The 20,761-nt window shown below is 44.6% G+C and overlaps 1 protein-coding gene across 1 annotated transcript in view; it reads left to right on the plus strand.

The window, feature by feature from the left end:
- Positions 1-49: 49 nt before the first annotated feature.
- The window catches only part of LOC110513544 (protein ELFN1), a 173,045-nt gene continuing 152,333 nt past the window's right edge, over positions 50-20,761 (plus strand). The window contains exon 1 of the mRNA XM_036948755.1: positions 50-444. The gene's annotated coding sequence lies outside the window, so the exon portion shown is untranslated. The remainder of the gene's footprint in view (positions 445-20,761) is intronic.

The following is a 20,761-nucleotide window of genomic DNA, read 5'->3' on the forward strand; positions in this document are numbered from 1 at the left end:
GGGAGTGAGAGAGAGCGAGAGAAAGAGAGAGAGAGCGAGAGAGAGAAGCCAAGCATAGTGCGCCTGACGCAGTGAGATACGGATAGAAGACAGAGAGGCAGAGAACAGAACGGAACGGAAGAGTAGAGAAGAGAGAGCGCTGCATGCGCGAGACAGTGTCGGTGGAACGACAGCTCATCTCGCAGCTGCTGTCTGTCGGATGCCGTGGTTGACACTGCACAGCCTTGAGACGTGATGCTGGATATTCCCGTGGAGATCCGCAACTGCTACTGCTGCTCTCCTCCTTGAAAGAGAGAGAGAGAGAGAGACATATAGAGGAGAGGAAATAGAACGGGAAGGGAAGAGCGTGTCACAGAAGCGGCAGAAGGGGTTTTGGGTGATATCTGAGATGAATCGCTAACCGTACGGTCAGATGTCTAACGGTTTCGCCGTTTTCCACACCAGGTAACTAACAACATGGATTCATGCTGTTATATTCTACTCGTTGTCTATTCTGCTTCTAACCCGTCTTGTCTTCAATAGCGAGGGGGTTGGCGCTGCATGGGTAACTTTGGTTGTCTGTAGGCTACCAAAGCAGGTCATTGCTTGCTGCTGCAGTTCACCACAGCTTTGATGTTTACGGAAGCGCATGTTTTCCCCCTGACTGAGGCAACTCCGTTGATGCTTTACTGTACAGAGCTGGTGAGGGATTGGATTTGTGGACAGGATTGGCTACATGTTTTTCTGTTCATACGTCGTGTAGCCAATAGATTGTAGCCTATGCATTCTGTAGGTAATGTGTCTTTAGGCTGCGGTCTGAGAGGGCAGTCCGGGTTTCATTGATTGATAGATCCAATAAAATAGCTAATCAGATTAATTGATTGATCCAACTGCTAAAAAAAATGGCACACATGGAGATCAATTAATTAGATAGATTGTCAGCCTATTGCCTCTATCTACAGGCGGGATAATGCCAGTTTTAACGTATGGAATAATGACGGTTTAGGCTAATGGCTACACTTGGCTTCACGTGGGCTCAAAGGACATTCACTAGGCCATCCTGAAAGTATAGACCACAGAACTGGCTAATGTAGCCAAACTATAGTTGGTGACCTAAGAAAGATGCATGAAAGAAGGCTAAAGTTGATAAAACACGGGGTTTGAAGTTGTCACATATTTCAATGACTGACGTTCCAGACGTGTTGTTGTTGTCTGGTTTAGAATGTTGATTTAGACTAGGTGGTGCCTATATGACGTGATACTGGTTTAGAATGTGGACCGGGGACCAGGGGGGTGCCTATATGATGTGATAATGGTTGAGAATGTTTAGAATGTGGACCGGGGGACAGTGGGGTGCCTATATGATGTGATAATGGTTGAGAATGTTTAGAATGTGGACCAGGGACAGTGGGGTGCCTTTATGATGTGATAATGGTTGAGAATGTGGACCGGGGACCAGGGGGTGCCTATATGACGTGATAATGGTTGAGAATGTGGACCGGGGACCAGGGGGTGCCTATATGATGTGATAATGGTTGAGAATGTTTAGAATGTGGACCAGGGACAGTGGGGTGCCTATATGATGTGATAATGGTTGAGAATGTTTAGAATGTGGACCGGGGACAGTGGGGTGCCTATATGATGTGATAATGGTTGAGAATGTTTAGAATGTGGACCAGGGACAGTGGGGTGCCTATATGATGTGATAATTGTTGAGAATGTTTAGAATGTGGACCAGGGACAGTGGGGTGCCTATATGATGTGATAATTGTTGAGAATGTTTAGAATGTGGACCGGGGACAGTGGGGTGCCTATATGATGTGATAATGGTTGAGAATGTTTAGAATGTGGACCAGGGACCAGGGGGTGCCTATATGATGTGATAATGGTTGAGAATGTTTAGAATGTGGACCGGGGACCAGGGGGTGCCTATATGACGTGATAATGGTTGAGAATGTTTAGAATGTGGACCCGGGGACCAGGGGGTGCCTATATGATGTGATAATGGTTGAGGATGTTTAGAATGTGGACCCGTGGACCAGGGGGTGCCTATATGACGTGATAATGGTTGAGAATGTTTAGAATGTGGACCCGGGGACCAGGGGGTGCCTATATGATGTGATAATGGTTGAGGATGTTTAGAATGTGGACCCGGGGACCAAGGGGTGCCTTTATGATGTGATAATGGTTGAGAATGTGGACCGGGGACCAGGGGGTGCCTATATGACGTGATAATGGTTGAGAATGTTTAGAATGTGGACCAGGGGGTGCATGTTGTATGTGGCCATGCAGCACCCTTTTTCCACCTGAGTGGCTCAGGATGCACATGCACTGTGGTGGGGTCAGACTCTTAGCCTACATGTTGATCCAGCAGTAGTCCAGAACCTGGGACAGCTCCTACTGCCTCTCTCACACATAAGGTCGCCTTCTATGCTATAGATTTAAAACGGTTCATTATTTTTTACAGTTTGTTTATTCATGGGAATGTTTTCCTTTGTCAAGGGAACCGTCTTTTCAAGTGGTAAATGTTTACCTTTTCTATGGAACTTCACCAGTTTTCTTGGGTTAAAAGACTTGAAGACTGTCTGTAAAAACAAACTTTTTTTAAATGGACAGTATCATTATGCTACAGTATCATTATGCTACAGTATCATTATGCTACAGTATCATTATGCTACAGTATCATAATGCTACAGTATCATAATGCTACAGTATCATTATACTACATTATGCTACAGTATCATAATGCTACAGTATCATTATCTACAGTATCATTATCTACAGTATCATTATACTACAGTATCATAATGCTACAGTATCATTATGCTACAGTATCATTATGCTACAGTATCATTATCTACAGTATCATTATCTACAGTATCATTATGCTACAGTATCATTATGCTACAGTATCATAATGCTACAGTATCATAATGCTACAGTATCATTATGGTACAGTATCATAATGCTACAGTATCATTATCTATAGTATCATTATCTACAGTATCATTATGCTACAGTATCATTATCTACAGTATCATAATGCTACAGTATCATAATGCTACAGTATCATTATACTACATTATGCTACAGTATCATAATGCTACAGTATCAATGCTACAGTATCATTATCTACAGTATCATTATCTACAGTATCATAATGCTACAGTATCATTATGCTACAGTATCATAATGCTACAGTATCATTATGCTACAGTATCATTATCTACAGTATCATAATGCTACAGTATCATAATGCTACAGTATCATAATCTACAGTATCATTATGCTACAGTATCATTATGCTACAGTATAATTATGCTACAGTATCATTATGCTACAGTATCATATTGCTACAGTATCATTATGCTACAGTATCATAATGCTACAGTATCATAAAGCTACAGTATCATAATGCTACAGTATCATAATGCTACAGTATCATTATCTACAGTATCATAATGCTACAGTATCATAATGCTACAGTATCATTATACTACATTATGCTACAGTATCATAATGCTACAGTATCATAAAGCTACAGTATCATAATGCTACAGTATCATAATGCTACAGTATCATTATCTACAGTATCATAATGCTACAGTATCATAATGCTACAGTATCATTATACTACATTATGCTACAGTATCATAATGCTACAGTATCATTATACTACATTATGCTACAGTATCATAATGCTACAGTATCATTATACTACATTATGCTACAGTATCATAATGCTACAGTATCAATGCTACAGTATCATTATCTACAGTATCATTATCTACAGTATCATAATGCTACAGTATCATTATCTACAGTATCATTATGCTACAGTATCATTATGCTACAGTATCATTAGCTACAGTATCATAATGCTACAGTATCATAATGCTACAGTATCATAATGCTACAGTATCATTATGCTACAGTATCATTATGCTACAGTATCATAATATTACAGTATCATTATCTACAGTATCATTATGCTACAGTATCATTATGCAACAGTATCATAATGCTACAGTATCATAATGCTACAGTATCATTATGCTACAGTATCATAATGCTACAGTATCATAATGCTACAGTATCATTATGCTACAGTATCATTATGCTACAGTATCATAATATTACAGTATCATTATCTACAGTATCATTATGCTACAGTATCATTATGCTACAGTATCATAATGCTACAATATCATAATGCTACAATATCATAACTTGGCAGTTGGAACTGTGATGAGGTTTTTAACAGTCATCACCCCTGGGCAGCACATGCACCTAAAGCAGGGGTGTCCAACTCATTTCGCCCCCTGGGGGGCGTCATTCGGTCTTCGACGAAGTCCGGATGGATTATGGATTATATTTCCTTGTCTTCAAAATGTGCAGAAAATTGTCCCCCGTCTATCGTTTTTGGAATTGGCGATGCTCCTTGACATTTCTGTGATTTATTCAGGAGGAACATGTAATTCTGACGTGAGACTGTGAGAGGTTGTAGGATTATTAGAGAGCAGGTCTGTTATCATTTCTACACAGTCAGGAACCTGTATAAATGTCGGTCTGTTATCATTTCTACACAGTCAGGAACCTGTATAAATGTCGGTCTGTTATCCTTTCTACAGTTTCCATGACCAAAACACAGAATGAGAAACACCCGCGGGCCGGATTGGACAATATCAATGTCATCTAACTCCCTGGTCAAACACACACACACACACACCGCTCAATGACACTAGGGTGTGTGTGTTTGTTTGTTTGTCTCTCTTTGTGTGTGTGTGTGTTTGTGTCTCTCTGTGTGTGTGTTTGTGTCTCTCTCTGTGTGTTTGTTTGTGTCTCTCTCTGTGTGTGTTTGTGTCTCTCTGTGTGTGTTTGTGTCTCTCTCTGTGTGTGTTTGTGTCTCTCTCTGTGTGGGTGTTTGTGTCTCTCTCTGTGTGGGTGTTTGTGTCTCTCTCTGTGTGTGTTTGTGTCTCTCTCTGTGTGTGTTTGTGTCTCTCTCTGTGTGTGTTTGTGTCTCTCTCTCTGTGTGTTTGTGTCTCTCTGTGTGTGTTTGTGTCTCTCTGTGTGTGTTTGTGTCTCTCTCTGTGTGTGTTTGTGTCTCTCTCTGTGTGTGTTTGTGTCTCTCTCTGTTTGTGTTTGTGTCTCTCTCTGTGTGTGTTTGTGTCTCTCTCTGTGTGTGTTTGTGTCTCTCTCTGTGTGTGTTTGTGTCTCTCTCTGTGTGTGTTTGTGTCTCTCTCTGTGTGTGTTTATGTCTCTCTCTGTGTGTGTTTATGTCTCTCTCTGTGTGTGTTTGTGTCTCTCTCTGTGTGTGTTTGTGTCTCTCTCTGTGTGTGTTTGTGTCTCTCTCTGTGTGTGTTTGTGTCTCTCTCTCTGTGTGTTTGTGTCTCTCTCTGTGTGTGTTTGTGTCTCTCTGTGTGTGTTTGTGTCTCTCTCTGTGTGGGTGTTTGTGTCTCTCTCTCTGTGTCTGTTTGTGTCTCTCTCTGTGTGTGTTTTGTGTCTCTCTCTGTGTCTGTGTTTTAATGTGTTGTTATACAGGCAGTTAATCCAGAGGGTTGTGCTGTAGCAACAGTCTGAGGTAACGGATGTTGTAACTAGCATTGAGTCCCACGAGGCGTGGTCTACTAACTGAGTGTGTGTGTCCATGGTGTACTAAGTGTGTGTGTGTGTGTGTGTTTGTGTGTGTGTGTGTCCATGGTCTACTAACTGAGTGTGTGTGTGTGTGTGTGTGTGTGTGTCCATGGTCTATTAACTGTGTGTGTGTGTGTGTGTCCATGATCTACTGAGTGTGTGTGTGTTTGTGTGTGTGTGTGTATCCATGGTCTACGAACTGAGTGTGTGTGTGTGTGTGTGTGTGTGTGTGTGTGTGTATGTGTCCATGGTCTAACAGAGGTTTTCCGCTGAGTAACTCTAACATTGGCTGCGCACCAAAATGCCCTGCTCTGCCTCCACATCTCTACACCAGTAATGAATGCCCTGCTCTGCCTCCACATCTCTACACCAGTAATGAACGCCCTGCTCTGCCTCCACATCTCTACACCAGTAATGAACGCCCTGCTCCTCCACATCTCTACACCAGTAATGAACGCCCTGCTCTGCCTCCACATCTCTACACCAGTAATGAACGCCCTGCTCTGCCTCCACATCTCTACACCAGTTATGAACGCCCTGCTCTGCCTCCACATCTCTACACCAGTAATGAATGCCCTGCTCTGCCTCCACATCTCTACACCAGTAATGAATGCCCTGCTCTGCCTCCACATCTCTACACCAGTAATGAATGCCCTGCTCTGCCTCCACATCTCTACACCAGTTATGAACGCCCTGCTCTGCCTCCACATCTCTACACCAGTAATGAACGCCCTGCTCTGCCTCCACATCTCTACACCAGTAATGAACGCCCTGCTCTGCCTCCACATCTCTACACCAGTAATGAACGCCCTGCTCTGCCTCCACATCTCTACACCAGTAATGAACGGGATGCATGTCATGTAACCGGTGTTACATTACACTAACTGGTGTTATTACACTAACTGGTGTTATTACACTAACCGGTGTTATTACACTAACTGGTGTTATTACACTAACTGGTGTTACATTACACTAACTGGTGTTATTAAACTAACTGGTGTTATTACACTAACTGGTGTTATTACACTAACTGGTGTTATTACACTAACTGGTGTTATTACACTAACTGGTGTCATTACACTAACTGGTGTCATTACACTAACTGGTGTCATTACACTAACTGGTGTTATTACACTAACTGGTGTTATTACACTAACTGGTGTTACAAGCCTTTCTCCAGTTCAATATGGTTCATGCTCATTCTGAGAGGTAATTATCACATTGATTCCACACACACACACTGTATCTAAAACCTTTCCAGCAGGCAACACACTGAGTTTCAAGCCTCCAAAGCCTCACAAGAGAGTATTCCCTGCAGGCCGTTAGTTAGCGGCGTTGCGAGATTGCTTGTGAATGTGTGTGTGTGATTGCTGTGCACTGGCTTGTAGTATTAAAGAAGGTATTGCTTGTATAAACAAGATGAGGGGAGAGAGGAGAGTGAGAAGAGAAGAGAAAAAGTGGTCCTCTCTCCCTCCCTCTGTTTTTCTCTTTCTGTCTCTCTGCAATGCTGAACAGAGAGGGTGTAGAGTAGCATCAAGATGTCTTTCTATCTCTCTGCAATGCTGAACAGAGAGGGTGTAGAGTAGCATCAAGATGTCTTTCTATCGCTCTGCAATGCTGAACAGAGAGGGTGTAGAGTAGCATCAAGATGTCTTTCTATCTCTCTGCAATGCTGAACAGAGAGGGTGTAGAGTAGCATCAAGATGTCTTTCTATCTCTCTGCAATGCTGAACAGAGAGGGTGTAGAGTAGCAACAAGATGTTTTTCTATCTCTCTGCAATGCTGAACAGAGAGGGTGTAGAGTAGCAACAATATGTCTTTCTATCTCTCTGCAATGCTGAACAGAGAGGGTGTAGAGTAGCATCAAGATGTCTTTCTATCGCTCTGCAATGCTGAACAGAGAGGGTGTAGAGTAGCATCAAGATGTCTTTCTATCTCTCTGCAATGCTGAACAGAGAGGGTGTAGAGTAGCATCAAGATGTCTTTCTATCTCTCTGCAATGCTGAACAGAGAGGGTGTAGAGTAGCAACAAGATGTTTTTCTATCTCTCTGCAATGCTGAACAGAGAGGGTGTAGAGTAGCAACAATATGTGTTTCTATCTCTCTGCAATGCTGAACAGAGAGGGTATAGAGTAGCAACAAGATGTCTTTCTATCTCTCTGCAATGCTGAACAGAGAGGGTGTAGAGTAGCATCAAGATGTCTTTCTATCTCTCTGCAATGCTGAACAGAGAGGGTGTAGAGTAGCAACAAGAGGTCTTTCTATCGCTCTGCAATGCTGAACAGAGAGGGTGTAGAGTAGCAACAAGATGTCTTTCTATCTCTCTGCAATGCTGAACAGAGAGGGTGTAGAGTAGCATCAAGATGTCTTTCTATCTCTCTGCAATGCTGAACAGAGAGGGTGTAGAGTAGCATCAATACGTCTTTCTATCGCTCTGCAATGCTGAACAGAGAGGGTGTAGAGTAGCATCAAGAGGTCTTTCTATCTCTCTGCAATGCTGAACAGAGAGGGTGTAGAGTAGCAACAAGATGTCTTTCTAGTACCTAGCACTGGGATTGAAACCTAGTACCTAGCACTGGGATTGAGACCTAGTACCTAGCACTGGGATTGAAACCTAGTACCTAGCACTGGGATTGAAACTTAGTACCTAGCACTGGGATTGAAACCTAGTACCTAGCACTGGGATTGAAACCTAGTACCTAGCACTGGGATTGAAACCTAGTACCTAGCACTGGGATTGAGACCTAGTACCTAGCACTGGGATTGAGACCTAGTACCTAGCACTGGGATTGAAACCTAGTACCTAGCACTGGGATTGAAACCTAGTACCTAGCACTGGGATTGAAACCTCCACCCTCAGGCCCATCCCTCATCCCCGTCCACAACATCCTGCCAACCCCAAGCCTACTTGATGGTCCTAAGACTCCAAATCAAATCACATTTTTTTTGTCACATGCTTCGTAAACAATCGGTGTAGACTAACAGTGGGATGCTTACTGACGGCTGATTGGCCCTTCCCAACAAAAACATGCTTACTGACGGCTGATTGGCCCTTCCCAACAAAAACATAACAACACAAGGAATAAATACACAGTCAGTAACTATGTGATGTGCTGGGGTACGAGGTCATGGGGTAACTATGTACATATAGGTAGAAATAAAGTAACTAGGCAACAGGATAGATGATAGACAGTAGCAGCAGTCTATGTGATGAGTCAACAGGATAGATGATAGACAGTAACAGCAGTCTATGTGATGTGCCGGGGTCCGAGGTAATAGGGGTAGATATGTACATATAGGTAGGTAACTAGGCAACAGGATAGATAATAGACAGTAGCAGCAGTGTATGTGATGAGTCAACAGGATAGATGATATACAGTAACAGCAGTGTGAATAGGTAGGGGTAACTAGGCAACAGGATAGATGATAGACAGTAGCAGCAGTGTGAATAGGTAGGGGTAACTAGGCAACAGGATAGATGATAGACAGTAGCAGCAGTGTATGTGATGTGCCGGGATACAAGGTAATGGGGTAACTAGGCAACAGGATAGATGATAGACAGTAGCAGCAGTGTATGTGATGTGCTGGGGTACGAGGTCATGGGGTAACTATGTACATATAGGTAGAAATAAAGTAACTAGGCAACAGGATAGACGATAAACAGTAGCAGCAGTGTATGTGATGTGCTGGGGTACGAGGTCATGGGGTAACTATGTACATATAGGTAGAAATAAAGTAACTAGGCAACAGGATAGATGATAGACAGTAGCAGCAGTCTATGTGATGAGTCAACAGGATAGATGATAGACAGTAGCAGTATGTGATGAGTCAACAGGATAGATGATAGACAGTAACAGCAGTGCATGTGATGTGTCAACAAGATAGATGATAGACAGTAACAGCAGTCTATGTGATGTGTCAACAGGATAGATGATAGACAGTAACAGCAGTCTATGTGATGTGCCGGGGTCCGAGGTAATAGGGGTAGATATGTACATATAGGTAGGTAACTAGGCAACAGGATAGATAATAGACAGTAGCAGCAGTGTATGTGATGAGTCAACAGGATAGATGATATACAGTAACAGCAGTGTGAATAGGTAGGGGTAACTAGGCAACAGGATAGATGATAGACAGTAGCAGCAGTGTGAATAGGTAGGGGTAACTAGGCAACAGGATAGATGATAGACAGTAGCAGCAGTGTATGTGATGTGCCGGGATACAAGGTAATGGGGTAACTAGGCAACAGGATAGATGATAGACAGTAGCAGCAGTGTGAATAGGTAGGGGTAACTAGGCAACAGGATAGATAATAGACAGTAGCAGCAGTGTATGTGATGTGCCGGGATACAAGGTAATGGGGTAACTAGGCAACAGGATAGATAATAGACAGTAACAGCAGTGTATGTGATGTGCCGGGATACGAGGTAATGGGGTAACTAGGCAACAGGATAGATGATAGACAGTAGCAGCAGTGTATGTGATGTGCTGGGGTACGAGGTAATAGGGGTAACTAGGCAACAGGATAGATAATAGACAGTAGCAGCAGTGTATGTGATGTGCTGGGGTACGAGGTAATAGGGGTAACTAGGCAACAGGATAGATAATAGACAGTAGCAGCAGTGTATGTGATGTGCTGGGGTACGAGGTAATAGGGGTAACTAGGCAACAGGATAGATGATAGACAGTAACAGCAGTGTATGTGATGTGCCGGGATAAGAGGTAATGGGGTAACTAGGCAACAGGATAGATAATAGACAGTAACAGCAGTGTATATAGGTAGGGGTAACTAGGCAACAGGATAGATGATAGACAGTAGCAGCAGTGTATATAGGTAGGGGTAACTAGGCAACAGGATAGATGATAGACAGTAACAGCAGTGTATATAGGTAGGGGTAACTAGGCAACAGGATAGATGATAGACAGTAGCAGCAGTGTATATAGGTAGGGGTAACTAGGCAACAGGATAGATAATAGACAGTAACAGCAGTGTATATAGGTAGGGGTAACTAGGCAACAGGATAGATGATAGACAGTAGCAGCAGTGTATATAGGTAGGGGTAACTAGGCAACAGGATAGATGATAGACAGTAGCAGCAGTCTATGTGATGTGGGAAAAAAGTTAGTACAAAAAGGGTCAGTGCAGATTGTCCTGGTTGCTATTGGTTACCTATTTAACTAACTATTTAGCAGTCCTATGGCTTGGGGGTAGAAGCCATTTGGCTTTCAAGAGGTGCCCCACCTGCCAGGGAACCAAGGCCCTCAAGTCCTTCTGACAGGGAACCAAGGCCCTCTGACAGGGAACCAAGGCCCTCTGACAGGGAACCAAGGCCCTCTGCTAGGGCACCAAGGCCCTCTGACAGGGCACCAAGGCCCTCTGCTAGGGCACCAAGGCCCTCTGCTAGGGCACCAAGATGCAAGGGCACCAATGCCCTCTGCTAGGGCACCAAGGCCATCTGCTAGGAAACCAAGGCCATATGCAGAGTGAAGGACCGCAAAGTGAAGGAAAAGCAGCCAACAAGTGCTCAGCATATGTAGGAACTAAGTCAAGACAGTTGGAAAAGCATTCCAGGTGAAGCTGGTTGAGAGAATGCCAAGAGTGTGCAAAGCTGTCTTCAATGCAAAGGGTGGCTACTTTGAAGAATCTCAAGTATATTTTGACCGATTTAATTGTCACGTTCTGACGTTCTATTTCCTTTGTTTTGTATTTATTTAGTATGGCCAGGGCGTGAGTTGGGGTGGTCAGGGCGTGAGTTGGGGTCTATGTTTGTCTATGTTGTCTATGTTTGTTTTTCTATGATTTGGGGATTTCTATGTTTCGGGCCTAGTATGGTTCTCAATCAGAGGCAGGTGTCATTCGTTGTCTCTGATTGAGAATCATACTTAGGTAGCCTGGGTTTCACTGTTTGTTTGTTGGCTGATTGTCTATGTTAGTTGCTTGTGTTTCAGCACAGGTCTCATTATAGCTTCACGGTCGTTATGCGTTTATTGTTTTTGTATAGTTTGTATTCGGTGTTCAGTGTTTTCTTTAATTATTAAAATCATCATGAACAACATCCCACGCTGCATCTTGGTCCGCTCCTGACGACGATCGGGACATGAACACTTTGTTTCTGGTTACTACATGATCCCATGTGTGTTATTCCACAGTTGTGATGTTTTCACTGTTATTCTACAATGTAGAACATATTAACAAATAAAGAAAACCCTCTTGAATGAGTAGATGTGGCCAAACTTTGGACCGGTACTTCATGTAATTAAAAGTCTCATTAAAGTTTGGCTCCGTTTTCAGGCGCCTCCCTCATGTCATCATCGTCTGGACATGACAGGCTGTAGCCAATAGGCTATCACCTTCACCACTTTGACATGACAGGCTGTAGCCAATAGACTATCACCTTCACCACTTTGACATGACAGGCTGTAGCCAATAGGCTATCACCTTCACCACTTTGACATGACAGGCTGTAACCAATAGGCTATCACCTTCACTTTGACATGACAGGCTGTAGCCAATAAGCTATCACCTTCACATTGACATGACAGGCTGTAGCCAATAGGCTATCACCTTCACTTTGACATGACAGGCTGTAGCCAATAGGCTATCACCTTCACCACTTTGACATGACAGGCTGTAACCAATAGGCTATCACCTTCACTTTGACATGACAGGCTGTAGCCAATAGGCTATCACCTTCACCACTTTGACATGACAGGCTGTAACCAATAGGCTATCACCTTCACTTTGACATGACAGGCTGTAGCCAATAGGCTATCACCTTCACCACTTTGACATGACAGGCTGTAACCAATAGGCTATCACCTTCACTTTGACATGACAGGCTGTAGCCAATAAGCTATCACCTTCACTTTGACATGACAGGCTGTAGCCAATAAGCTATCACCTTCACATTGACATGACAGGCTGTAGCCAATAGGCTATCACCTTCACTTTGACATGACAGGCTGTAGCCAATAGGCTATCACCTTCACCACTTTGACATGACAGGCTGTAACCAATAGGCTATCACCTTCACTTTGACATGACAGGCTGTAGCCAATAGGCTATCACCTTCACCACTTTGACATGACAGGCTGTAACCAATAGGCTATCACCTTCACTTTGACATGACAGGCTGTAGCCAATAGGCTATCACCTTCACCACTTTGACATGACAGGCTGTAACCAATAGGCTATCACCTTCACTTTGACATGACAGGCTGTAGCCAATAAGCTATCACCTTCACTTTGACATGACAGGCTGTAGCCAATAGGCTATCACCTTCACCACTTTGACATGACAGGCTGTAACCAATAGGCTATCACCTTCACTTTGACATGACAGGCTGTAACCAATAGGCTATCACCTTCACCACTTTGACATGACAGGCTGTAACCAATAGGCTATCACCTTCACTTTGACATGACAGGATGTAGCCAATAGGCTATCACCTTCACTTTGACATGACAGGCTGTAGCCAATAGGCTATCACCTTCACTTTGACATGACAGGATGTAGCCAATAGGCTATCACCTTCACATTGACATGACAGGCTGTAGCCAATAGGCTACCTTGGTGCCTTGGTGCCCTAGCACCAAGGCTCTGCTAGGGCCTTGGTGCCCTAGCAGAGGGCCTTGGTGCCCTAGCAGAGGGCCTTGGTGCCCTAGCAGAAGGCCTTGGTGCCCTAGCAGAGGGCCTTGGTGCCCTAGCAGAGGGCCTTGGTGCCCTAGCAGAGGGCCTTGGTGCCCTAGCAGAGGGCCTTGGTTCCATAGCAGAAGGCCTTGGTGCCCTAGCAGAGGGCCTTGGTGCCCTAGCAGAAGGCATTGGTGCCCTAGCAGAGTGCCTTGGTGCCCTAGCAGAGGGCCTTGGTGCCCTAGCACCAAAGTTAGGGTTAGGGTCTTTCTGTGTCTCTCTCTCTCTCCCCCTATGTATCTATATCTGTATCTATCTCTCTGTGTCTCTATCTCTCTATGTCTCTCTCTCTGTCTCTCTCTGTCTCTCTCTCTGTGTCTCTCTCTGTCTCTCTGTGTCTCTCTCTGTGTCTCTGTGTCTCTTTCTGTCTCTCTCTGTGTCTCTCTCTCTCTCTCTCTCTGTGTGTGTCTCTCTCTCTGTGTGTCTCTGTCTCTCTCTCTCTGTCTCCTCTCTGTATCTCTGTCTCTCTCTCTCTGTGTCTCTCTCTCTGTGTCTCTTATCCTCCTTCCCCCTTCCCACCTCTCCCTCTTTCACGTTCTCCCCTCTTTCTCTCTTTCCCTTTCTCCTCTCTCTCTCTGGCTCTGTCTCTCTCTCCCTCTCTCTCTGGCTCTCTCTGGCTCTCTCTCTCTCTCTCTCTCTCTCTCTCTCTCTCTCTCTCACTCTCTCTCTCTCTCTCTCTCTCTCTCTCTCTCTCTCTCTCTCTCTCTCTCACTCTCGTAGTGGTGTGAGTACATTGAGTCAGCTACTTTGTATGCCAGCTGCCTGTACTTCACTCCCTGGAGCTGGGAGGAGGAGAGACAGATCGTGATAGAGAGACAGACATACAGCGGGTGAGAGAAGGGAGGGTCCCCCTCTGTGAATTCTGTTATTTTGCAATAGAGAGCCAGCCTGTACATCCTAAATGTCCCCTGTCAGATGGACAAAAATAGGGATGGAGATATATAGAGAGAGAGAGACAGAGGGAGGAAGAGGTGGAGAGAGACAGAGGGAGAAAGAGGTGGAGAGAGAAAGAGGTGGAGAGAGACAGAGGGAGAAAGAGATGGAGAGAGACAGAGGGAGAATGAGGTGGAGAGAGACAGAGGGAGAAAGAGGTGGAGAGAGACAGAGGGAGAAAGAGGTGGAGAGAGACAGAGAGAGACAGAGGGAGAAAGAGATGGAGAGAGACAGAGGGAGACAGAGGGAGAAAGATATGGAGAGAGACAGAGAGAGACAGAGGGAGAAAGAGATGTAGAGAGACAGAGAGAGACAGAGGGAGAAAGAGATGGAGAGAGAGAGGGAGAAAGAGATGGAGAGACAGAGGGAGAAAGAGATGGAGAGAGACAGAGAGAGACAGAGGGAGAAAGAGATGGAGAGAGACAGAGAGAGACAGAGAGAGAAAGATGGAGAGAGAGATGGAGAAAGAGATGGAGAGAGAGAGGGAGAAAGAGATGGAGAGACAGAGGGAGAAAGAGATGGAGAGAGACAGAAGGAGACAGAGAGAGAAAGAGATGGAGAGAGACAGAAGGAGACAGAGGGAGTGAGTTCGAGGGAGAGAGAGAAAGAGGGACGGAGAGAGAGAAAGAGGGAGGTAGATCGAAGGAGAGACAGAAGGAGGGAGAGACAGAGGGAGAAAGATGTCCCGTGGGGCTCAGTTGGTAGAGCAGGGAGCAACACCAGGGTTGTTGGTTTGATTCCCACGAGGGACCAGAACAAGAACGTACAAGTCCCTCTGGGTAACAGTGTCTGCTACATTACTCACATGTCAAGTGATAGAGAGGTGGAGGGTTAGGTGAAGTGGTGGATGGAGAGGTGGAGGTTTAGGTGAAGTGGTGGATGGATGAGAGAGAAAGACACTCAGCAGTAGCTTCTGTCCAGAGGTGTGTGTGTGTGTGTGTGTGTGTGTGTGTGTGTGTGTGTGTGTGTGTGTGTGTGTGTGTGTGTGTGTGTGTGTGTGTGTGTGTGTGTGTGTGTGTGTGTGTGTGTGTGTGTGTGTGTTGATTGATTGATGAGGGAGCTCCGTTTCCTCCTGAACATCCGAACCTCACTAAGGTGATAATCAGTGGAGAGAGAGAGACCATTTTTCTGTGATTGTATAATAATATCCAGCAGCCAGATCTCTAGACCTTGGCTGTCTCTCCTTCTCACTCCGTTCTCTTTGATCACGTCATCTTATCCCTCCTCTCTGATCACTCTCTTTATAGTTTAGTCGTCATTAGATCTGTTTCCCAAAAGCCTTAACATATCCAACACATCCAAATAAGGGTACAGCTGTCTAGACGACAGGAGTGAACACAACAGAACAGAAGGATACCGTTCTGTACATGACAGGAGTGTGTGAACACAACAGAACAGAAGGGTATTTTACTGTCTCTATTTGTGGATGTGGATGATCGCACCACCACACACAGCCTCTGGTCTACGGTTTCGTTCCAGATGTCCACCCGTGACCTCACTATCACATCATACGGCTGAAGTTCCTCAGAGTCACGATGTCACAATCACTCATTGACTGTTGACATTCTACTAGGCTAGTTCTAGAGCTATAATGTCACAATCACTAATTGACTGTTGACATTCTACTGGGCTAGTTCTAGAGCCATGATGTCACAATCACTCATTGACTGTTGACATTCTACTGGGCTAGTTCTAGAGCTATGATGTCACAATCACTCATTGACTGTTGACATTCTACTGGGCTAGTTCTAGAGCTATGATGTCACAATCACTCATTGACTGTTGACATTCTGCTGGGCTAGTTCTAGAGCTATGATGTCACAAACAGGTTGTTGATTCTCTGTGATGTCATAATGGATCATACGTAGCCTGGCTAGCTGACTGACTGACTGACTGACTCTAGGAGTAGAAGTGTCCATTGTGTGTTTGTTTGTTCTTCCGCCTGTCCTTCTGTCCTCTTTTCTGGAAAGCTTGGAGGGAGATTGTCCTGAATGGCTTCCCGTTCCCTATAAAGTATAGTGAATAAGGTGTCATCTGGGACACTGTTTGACATGAAAGGCCCTGTGTTCCCATGCTCTCTGGGACGATCCCTCTGAGGAGCTTCTCTCTCGTTTTCTCTCAGAATAGGGTCAGGCCTCCGTTTCATCTCAGAATAGGGTCAGGCCGTTTCATCTCAGAAGGCGGGTCAGGCCTCCGTTTCATCTCAGAATAGGGTCAGGCCGTTTCATCTCAGAAGGGGGTCAGGCCTCCGTTTTCTCTCAGAAGAGGGTTAGGCCTCCGTTTCATCTCAGAAGAGGGTTAGGCCTCCGTTTCATCTCACAAGGGGGTTAGGCCTCCGTTTCATCTCAGAAGAGGGACATCTGAATGAAAGGACGTTAGGCCACCGTTTCACAGCTGTGGACAGACATGCAACAGATTCATGCAGCTGTTTGGTGTCTTCAGTTCTGTATCTGATGAGTTCTGTAACTACTGGCTGTTTTCATCTCTCAGTTATCTCTCAACACTGACTGTCTGTTGACTCGGTCTGTTAACTCTCAACACTGACTGTCTGTTGACTCGGTCTGTTAACTCTCAACACTGACTGTCTGTTGACTCGGTCTGTTAACTCTCAACACTGACTGTCTGTTGACTCGGTCTGTTAACTCTCAACACTGACTGTCTGTTGACTGTCAGTTCATCTCTCAACACTGACTGTCTGTTGACTGTCAGTTCATCTCTCAACACTGACTGTTTGTTGACTGTGTTAGTTCATCTCTCAACACTGACTGTCTGTTGACTGTGTTAGTTCATCTCTCAACACTGACTGTCTGTTGACTGTGTTAGTTCATCTCTCAACACTGACTGTCTGTTGACTGTCAGTTCATCTCTCAACACTGACTGTCTGTTGACTCGGTCTGTTAACTCTCAACACTGACTGTCTGTTGACTGTATTAGTTCATCTCTCAACACTGACTGTCTGTTGACTCGGTCTGTTAACTCTCAACACTGACTGTCTGTTGACTGTGTTAGTTCATCTCTCAACACTGACACTCTGTTGACTGTCAGTTCATCTCTCAACACTGACTGTCTGTTGACTCGGTCTGTTAACTCTCAACACTGACTGTCTGTTGACTGTGTTAGTTCATCTCTCAACACTGACTGTATGTTGACTGTCAGTTCATCTCTCAACACTGACTGTCTGTTGACTGTCAGTTCATCTCTCAGTTAATCTCTCAACACTGACTAACTGTTGACTGTCAGTTCATCTCTCAACACTGACTGTGTGTTGACTCGGTCTGCAAACTCTCAACACTGACTGTCTGTTGACTGTCAGTTCATTTCTCAACACTGACTGTCTGTTGACTGTCAGTTCATCTCTCAACACTGACTGACTGTTGACTGTGTTAGTTCATCTCTCAACACTGAGTGCCAGACTATACAACCACTATGACTTAACAGTGTGTGCGTATTTGTTTCTGTTTCTATGTCTCTCTCTCTGTGTGTGTGCGTTCGTGTGTGTGTGTGTGTGTGTGTGTGTGTGTGTGTGTGTGTGTGTGTGTGTGTGTGTGTGTGTGTGTGTGTGTGCGGATCGTGGCTGAATGAGTCTCTTCTCCTCATATAATCCTTTAATTTCCCTGAGCTATTCACAGCTATTAAACACACACACACACACACACACACACACACACACACACACACACACACACACACACACACACACACACACACACACACACACACACACACACACACACACACACACACACACACACACACACACTGTATCTAAAGCCTTTCCAGCAGGCCACACTAAAGCATTAGAATCTATTAGAGCACAGACAGCACTGCCAATGAATGTTACTGATGCTACTGAGTACTGTACCAGTCTAGTTAATGATACTGAGTACTGTACCAGCCAAGGTAATGCTACTGAGTACTGTACCAGTCTAGTTAATGATACTGAGTACTGTACCAGTCTAGTTAATGCTACTGAGTACTGTACCAGTCTAGTTAATGATACTGAGTACTGTACCAGTCTAGTTAATGCTACTGAGTACTGTACCAGCCAAGGTAATGCTACTGAGTACTGTACCAGTCTAGTTAATGCTACTGAGTACTGTACCAGTCTAGTTAATGATACTGAGTACTGTACCAGTCTAGTTAATGCTACTGAGTACTGTACCAGTCTAGTTAATGATACTGAGTACTGTACCAGTCTAGTTAATGCTACTGAGTACTGTACCAGCCAAGGTAATGCTACTGAGTACTGTACCAGTCTAGTTAATGCTACTGAGTACTGTACCAGCCAAGGTAATGCTACTGAGTACTGTACCAGTCTAGTTAATGATACTGAGTACTGTACCAGTCTAGTTAATGATACTGAGTACTGTTCCAGCCAAGGTAATGCTACTGAGTACTGTACCAGCCAAGGTAATGCTACTGAGTACTGTACCAGTCTAGTTAATGCTACTGAGTACTGTACCAGTCTAGTTAATGATACTGAGTACTGTTCCAGCCAAGGTAATGCTACTGAGTACTGTTCCAGCCAAGGTAATGCTACTGAGTACTGTTCCAGCCAAGGTAATGCTACTGAGTACTGTACCAGCCAAGGTAATGCTACTGAGTACTGTACCAGCCAAGGTAATGCTACTGAGTACTGTACCAGTCTAGTTAATGATACTGAGTACTGTTCCAGCCAAGGTAATGCTACTGAGTACTGTACCAGTCTAGTTAATGATACTGAGTACTGTTCCAGCCAAGGTAATGCTACTGAGTACTGTTCCAGTCTAGTTAATGATACTAAGTACTGTACCAGCCAAGGTAATGCTACTGAGTACTGTACCAGCCAAGGTAATGCTACTGAGTACTGTACCAGCCAAGGTAATGCTACTGAGTACTGTACCAGCCAAGGTAATGCTACTGAGTACTGTACCAGTCTAGTTAATGCTACTGAGTACTGTACCAGCCAAGGTAATGCTACTGAGTACTGTACCAGTCAAGGTAATGATACTGAGTACTGAGTACTGTACCAGTCTAGTTAATGCTACTGAGTACTGTACCAGTCTAGTTAATGCTACTGAGTACTGTAACAGTCTAGTTAATGCTACTGAGTACTGTACCAGCCCAGTTAATGATACTGAGTACTGTACCAGTCTAGTTAATGCTACTGAGTCCTGTACCAGTCTAGTTAATGCTACTAAGTACTGTACCAGCCAAGTTAATGCTACTGAGTACTGAGTACTGTACCAGCCCAGGTAATGCTACTGAGTACTGTACCAGCCCAGTTAATGATACTGAGTACTGTACCAGTCTAGTTAATGCTACTGAGTACTGTACCAGCCAAGTTAATGCTACTGAGTACTGTACCAGTCCAGGAGATGCTACTGAGTACTGTACCAGTCTAGTTAATGCTACTGAGTACTGAGTACTGTACCAGCCCAGTTAATGATACTGAGTACTGTACCAGTCTAGTTAATGCTACTGAGTACTGTACCAGCCAAATTAATGCTACTGAGTACTGTACCAGCCAAGTTGATGCTACTGAGTACTGAGTACTGTACCAGCCCAGGTAATGCTACTGAGTACTGTACCAGTCCAGGTGATGCTACTGAGTACTGTACCAGTCTAGTTAATGCCACTGAATACTGTACCGGCCAAGTTAATGCTACTGAGTACTGTGTGTGTGTGTGTGTGTGTGTGTATGTGTGTGTGTGTTGTCTGAGACAGGTGTTGGAGAGATGGTTGGTGGGTGTTTATCCTTGAGAAGGACAAGCCTTGTCTGCATGTGTGTGTGTAAATGTATGTGTGTGTGTGTGTGTGTGTGTGTGTGTGTGTGTGTAAATGTCTATGTGTGTGTGTGTGTGTGTGCGTGTGCGTGTGCGTGTGTGTGTGTGTGTGTGTGTGTGTGTCAGGTTTTGAAAGTCAGGCTGCCATCTTCCCAAAGGCAGCTTCTTCTTCTTTACCATCAAGGAATCTTCTGAGTTGCTTTTGTCTGTCTGTGTCTCTCTGTCTGTGTCTCTCTGTCTGTGTCTCACTGTCTGTGTCTCTCTGTCTGTGTCTCTCTGTCTGTGTCTCTCTGTCTGTGTCTCTCTGTCTGTGTCTCTCTGTCTGTCTGTCTCTCTGTCTGTGTCTCTTTGTCTGTGTCTCTCTGTCTGTGTCTCTCTGTCTGTGTCTCTCTGTCTGTGTCTCTTTGTCTGTGTCTCTCTGTCTGTGTCTCTCTGTCTGTGTCTCTCTGTCTGTGTCTCTCTGTCTGTGTCTCTCTGTCTGTGTCTCTCTGTGTGTGTCTCTCTGACTGTGTCTCTCTGTCTGTGTCTCTCTGTCTGTGTCTCTCTGTCTGTGTCTCTCTGTCTGTGTCTCTCTGACTGTGTCTCTCTGTCTGTGTCTCTTTGTCTGTGTCTCTCTGGCTGTGTCTCTTTGTCTGTGTCTCTCTGTCTGTGTCTCTCTGTCTGTCTCTCTGTCTGTGTCTCTCTGTCTGTGTCTCTGTCTGTGTCTCTCTGTCTGTGTTTCTCTGTCTGTGTCTCTCTGTCTGTGTCTCTCTGTCTGTG

The sequence above is a fragment of the Oncorhynchus mykiss genome, chromosome 17, assembly GCF_013265735.2.
Source record: "Oncorhynchus mykiss isolate Arlee chromosome 17, USDA_OmykA_1.1, whole genome shotgun sequence".
In the NCBI taxonomy this organism is placed as follows: domain Eukaryota; kingdom Metazoa; phylum Chordata; class Actinopteri; order Salmoniformes; family Salmonidae; genus Oncorhynchus; species Oncorhynchus mykiss.